This window comes from Mandrillus leucophaeus, unplaced genomic scaffold (genome assembly GCF_000951045.1).
Source record: "Mandrillus leucophaeus isolate KB7577 unplaced genomic scaffold, Mleu.le_1.0 Scaffold12, whole genome shotgun sequence".
Taxonomy (NCBI): Eukaryota; Metazoa; Chordata; class Mammalia; order Primates; family Cercopithecidae; genus Mandrillus; species Mandrillus leucophaeus.
In genome coordinates, this window is record NW_012100320.1 from 5,956,059 (window position 1) to 5,962,198 (window position 6,140).

General features: G+C 40.1%; 1 protein-coding gene across 1 annotated transcript in view; it reads left to right on the forward strand.

Moving 5' to 3' along the window:
- Positions 1-1,089: 1,089 nt before the first annotated feature.
- Positions 1,090-6,140, forward strand: part of IQCH (IQ motif containing H) — a 150,724-nt gene continuing 145,673 nt past the window's right edge. The window contains exons 1-2 of the mRNA XM_011968588.1: positions 1,090-1,162; positions 3,575-3,613. The gene's annotated coding sequence lies outside the window, so the exon portion shown is untranslated. The remainder of the gene's footprint in view (positions 1,163-3,574; positions 3,614-6,140) is intronic.

Genomic DNA, 6,140 nt, shown 5'->3' on the forward strand with positions numbered 1-6,140 from the left:
AGTGAGGACTTCAAGTCACAGGGAAGCTTGCCGGAAGCCAGGGAAACCAGAGGAGTGTAAAAATGAGTTCATCAAATGCAACAAATAAATCCCTTTTGTGAAGGTGAGTTTCACTGAAAAGGCTCTGCAATTTTTCCTACTTTTTAAAAAAGAGCTGAAGATATTCCTTGCAGCTCAGTTGAGGCAATCTAAGAGAACCAAGTCCTCAAAGTGAGATTCTAAATTATGTATTGATATCCTTTACTACTGTGCTGTTTTTGATCACTATCTGTCAATTCCTTCTAAGATTGTTATAGAAAACTGACAGAAAAGGGGGTTGAGCTGAAGGAATTGAGCTGAAAGAAACTTCACTTCTTTTATTCAATTAACCATTTAAATAAATTATTTGTTCTCTTTCTTGGGAAGAGTATTATAAGGATTCTTCTCCCCTGAGAATGTCAGACGTGGGCTTTTGGTAAAGGGCAGTCAGGTTTGCTGCCAGGCAGTAGGAGAGATGTGATTGAGACACCATTGTCTAGCAGTCTAGCATGGGGGCCCATTCTTCCTCAACCGTGGACTAGGTGTGTTCTCTAAAAGTTGCTGCTTATAGACTTAACTAATTTCAAAAATAATCTTTATGATGCTTTTCACTTGTGTCACTTCCCTCAGTCATTTAAATTTTTTAGAATCTCTTTTTTTACACAATAGAATAGTCCATATGTAGCTATGTTAAATCATCTTTTACATGAACCTGGGAATCTGGCTATTTAAAGAAATCTTCTAACAAAGCATTCTATAAGACAGATATTACTCTCCAATTTGCCTGCTTTTGAAATGTACCTGCTTTTAAAATTTGCCCTTTTATCTAGGCAGTTTGCATAAGGCGGGCTGACCTTATATTCTAATAGAACTGTTGCCCTCCCATGCTCTTGGCTTACTTTTGAAGTCAGTGATCGTAGCTGTTTCACTGAATGATACAGAAAGAAAGGTAGTGAGTGCACAGTGGGTGACAGAGCCATTTGACTTTCAAGGTACAAACCCAATAGCATCCAACCAGTGACTCAGCCTCTTCTGGAAAAGATAACATGTACTGTCTTCATCCACAGCCACTTTCACTGTACCTCGGGAACCACCGCCACCTCCAGCAGAGGTGAAGTTCTTTCCCAAGAAACACAGTTCAAAGGTATTCATATTCCTCACTACAGAAAGAAAATTGTTCTTATTTACAACATTTTCGGTGAGATTTTTGGTGATTTACATATGTTATTGAGTTGTACCTTCAACCTAGAAATAAGTGCTATTTCAGCTGTTGCTGGTATGCATTTGACTTTCAAAAGGGGAATTGTACAAGTCAACTCTAGCATAATGTTATTGGTGGAGTCTAAAAAATTCAATCATGTTGCATCATTGCAAGATTAACTAAATGACTGGGTCAACTTCTGATACTAACTGGTCAGGAGTCCAGTAGCTATTGCTTTGTATCCAAATTTGTGTGGTATAGGATGTCTTATTGTGAGGTTCTACTGTATTTCATTTGTCTTTAAATACAGTTTAAAAAGGCAAGATCTTCAAATATAGAATACCTTAATGAAGCAGGGGAAAGAATTCTGCATTATTATTATTATTATTATTATTTCGAGACAGAGTCTCACTCTGTTGCCCAGGCTGGAGTGCAGTCGCACAATGTCGACTCACTGCAACTTCTGCCTCCTGGGTTCAAGTGATTCTCATGTCTCAGACTCCCAGGAAGCTGGGATTACAGGTGCCTACCATCATGCCCGGCAAATTTTTATATTTTTAGTGGAGACGGGGGGTTTCACCATTTTGGCCAGGCTGGTCTCAAACTCCTGACCTCAAGTCACCCATCTGCCTCGGCCTCCCAAAGTGCTGGGATTATAGGCATGAGCCACCACGCCTGGCCTTTTTTTTGTTTGTTTGTTTGTTTTTTTAATCATCATGTGGCACTTCCTTTTCTTTTTCTTTTTCTTTTTTTTTTTTGAGATGGAGTCTTGCTCTGTCACCCAGGCTGGCGCAATCTCAGCTCACTGCAACCTCTGGCTTCCAGATTCAAGCGATTCTCATGCCTCAGCACCCCTAGTAGCTGGGATTACAGGCATGTACCACCACTCCCGGCTAATTTTTTGTATTTTTAGTGAAGACAGGGTTTCTCTATGTTGGCCAGGCTAGTCTCGAACTCCTGGCCTCAAGTGGTCCACCTGCCTTGGCCTCCCAAAATGCTGGGTTTGTGGGCATGAGCCACCACACTGGGCCAAATTCTGTATTCTTTAACATTAACTCCTCACAGTACAATCTAATTCATTCTTATGGAGAGTCCCCCAGTTTCAATGTGCTGGACTTTTGTACCTTGCTTTCTTATGTTTATGGGCTGCAGATAGACTTGTGATTTTTGAAACTTTTCACCACAGAAAGGAGACAGCTGGCGCTGTCTTTTTCTGGCTTACCTTATGTGGAAAGTGGTCATGTTTTCAGCTGCTCTCATAAGAAAAAAGGAGAAATTGAAGAGTGGCACAAGAGAAATTAATCCTAGACTGCTACCTGCTCTTCCCAGACTTTCATCTTTCAATACTGAAATCATCAAGAGGTTTCACTGTATTTTCAGCACTGGTGGGCTGTGTCCCCTTAAGAGATTTCCAGGCTATTTATGTAGCAGCATGTCATGTGACACCCCAGTTGCCATGGCAAATATTTGTGTTTCATGAAAAATGTGAGTAAAGAAAATCAATGTAAATGGCCAAATCCCAAGACAGACAGGCCTTCAGGCGAGTGTTTGGCCTGCACCATTATTGTTTCAAATTCAGCTGTTTAACAGGCTGTGAGAAGGCCATGGGCTAATGTGCATAATAGGAACAGGCGGAGGCACCTGTTTTGATTCTCACCCTGTTGGAGTGCTCAGGTCCCACAGTTTTATAGATAACAGATCTACAGGTAATACAAATATTATGACTAGGTTGTAGCCAGTAAATGGTTTACCTCGAAAAAATAGTTTTAAATAATGACATATTTTCTGAATGCTAATGAACCCTGGCTTTAATTTCCTCTATTGACTTCACAAAGCTCTCCCCGACTGCTGGAAACAGTAATATTTAATGACTTTTTCCTGTGGCCCGAGATTGGTACAGCATTTCTAAACTGACTCTTCAATGGTAAATGTAATTTTTCATATACTTTGTGGCAAGTGTCCTGGGCATGGAAGTTAAAAGGAAGAAGAAGGACTTCAGTGTGCCACGCCTCGTGATAGAGCCAGTACAGACCTTTGATCAGACTCCACCACAAAGCAGTGTGGTGCCACACTAGTGTCCCCTAGAAGTGGGGCTTGGCTTCTGATTATAGTTGTTTTTGTAAATATTTGCTTAGTCAAACTCTTCAAAGCAAACGGGGCTTGGCAAACAGAGTATTGTTGTCAGTGTGGGAAAGGTCTTTCTAATTATTAGCTCCTGCCTGCGTGGAAAGAGAGAACAGGCTGACCCAGCAGGGAAAGTGGGGAAAGGAGTGAGGCCCTGAGCCTTCTATTTGTTTTGTAAAATTGCCCATGAGAGTCGTTTTGATTTAAACTGTGTCTCGTTCTTCATTGTAGGGGAAAAGCAGAAGGCCAAGAGGACATCATGATAGGAAGGTCTGTAATTTGTGTGACTAGTTTTAATTTAGGGTCTGTCACCTGATGTCCCTTCCTTTTGCTGCAGGGCAAAAGTATGGGCGACTGCTTGACAGCTGGAGATGGCAACAAAAGTTCATGCTTCTTTTTTTTTTTTTTTTTTTTTCACCACCATATCAAATTTATTATTCCAATGGCACTAGTACAGCTGGAGGTGCTCATGGTGACACCGCACAGGACTTCCTGCCTGCTAGAAATCATCTACCCGCTTGTTCCTTTTTCCTTTCCGGGGCAAAAGCCACTACGGGCCATTTACCCAAATAAACCTCTTAATGCGTTTGTTAAAATTTGTTTGGACATCTGAGTTTCCCTCTGAAGAAATGGAAAAAGTGTTGGGTGTCCCATCCCACCTCCCCCTCCCTGACCAGCCCGGTAAAAGTCCCTGCTAAGAGGGCGTGTCTGCTGCCTCTGGACTCTGGAAATAAATATCGCTTCTTCTTTTATAAAAGAAATTAGATCATGGTTTCAGAGAAAAAAATTTTAAAAAAACATGGTTCATTTAAAGTGAAAACCCTTTTTTGCCTTCTTTTGGGACTGAATTACTTCTCAGGCTTCAGTCCAAATGACTTAGCATCCTTAAAATTTGGCTGAATCACATCAATCTTCAACCTCAATCACAGATTTTCATCTTTTAAAAGTACACTTAAAAAGAAATAAAATGTGAAAAGTAAATGCAGTTGTTCCCCAGCACGTGCTTGTATGTGTGCACGCATATAGGATGCACACACACATGCAGCATATTGCGTGTATGCTGTAGTACAGATGGGATTTAGAGTTAAGCTAATCCTAACAACTAAGGTAACAAAAATATTGGAAAAACGAAGTAGCCCCCACAATATGGCAAGTACATGCCAGCAAGGAACATTCCAGAAGGTCATGCATGGGTAATAAAAGTCCTGAACTTGAAGTAGGAATGCACTGGATTCTCCTTTGAGCAAGTCACTTTACTTCTCTGCTCTTCACTTTCCTCCTCTGACAAATGAGGACAATACCTCCCTTAACATAGGGTTGCTGCAAGGATCAGATGCGTTAATGTGTGTGAAAGTGTTTTGGAAAAGTACTTGTTATCATGACTCATTGGTCCATTATTAAGGGCATCTTCTAGGCCTCCCTTTCTTGGTGATCTTCTTATCAGTAAGAATTTCACGGGGATCTTAGCCATCTGCTTTCAAGGAAAAAGAGCCCGCCTTTGGGGTCACATTTTATTCCTGCAGAGCTGTGCCTAGATAGAGCTGTATTTACATCAATGATTATATACAGTCCCTCTGTACCTAGACAGATTGCTCCTTAGTAAACTAATCAGTGCAATTAGATCCTTCGTCTTGCTTCCTTTGACGTCTTACTGTGAGAAAAGTGTGAGCTTGATTCTGCAGGTTAAAAACAGGATGTGTTTACAAACACTAAGGCATTATTTATCTGGAATATTTGTAACTGCTAATGTTGACTGAGCATGTCCTGCATGCATGACACTAAGCATCTTTCATACCCAATGAACCCTCATAGCAGGCAGAACCTATGTGCTGCAGTTGTCCCCAGGCCCACTCAGTTGGCAAAAGGGTGCAAAGGATCCAGCTGACAGAGTGAAGCTCCAGAGTTTGTGCTCTCTGCACGTTCCAGGTTATGAATGCTTCCACATGGGTCGGTTTTTCAAATACTACTACTACTGCTCACAAATAGTGTTACTACGGCTGCCACTGCTGCTGCTACTGCTACTTGCAGCTAACATGTACTGAGTGCTTACTCTTTGCCGGGCTCTGTTCCTAATGTCTTAAGTGGATTATCTCACTTAGTGTTCACAGGATTTCTGTGCAGTAGGCACTATTATCATTCAATTAGTCATCCAATTAGTAAATGACAGAGCCAGCATACAACACTGGACTATGTAACTACCAGAGCCCCAAAGCATTGGGGAAATTTTTATAAATCTCAATCATTTTTTACAGAAACATATTACACTTAATACATTTCCAAAATATATTACATTTCTGCCTAACTAATATAATGTAATATTTTCTCTATTCAATATCATGTATACAGGTAATCAGTTTCTGTGTCCTTTACTGTTTCCTTCAATAACAGACAGCAGTGATCACCTTTGTTGCTGTGTCTGCTTTCATCAGCTCCGACTTTAACAGCCTTTTCTATCATATAGCTCAGTTAACCAAACCCAGTTTAAGAAGTTGGATAAGTTTAAGTCATTCAGGCTCTACACAGGATCCGAAGAATAAAATAAAAAACGATAGTAGAGTTTGTCATAGTTATTTTGATAAATCTGAGGCGTCTTTATTTTCAAGAATCTAGTTCAAAGGTTTGAGGTTGTTAAAATTTTCTTGTCAGCAAATAAATCTTTTTATTTAAGGCAAGCATAAAAATTATGTTAAGATTCACTTAATTTTAATTTATATTTTGATAATAAAAATCTATTTTATGGATAAAACAAGCAAACAAATATTTATTCTACTATAGGAGTACAGACCAAATTCATGAG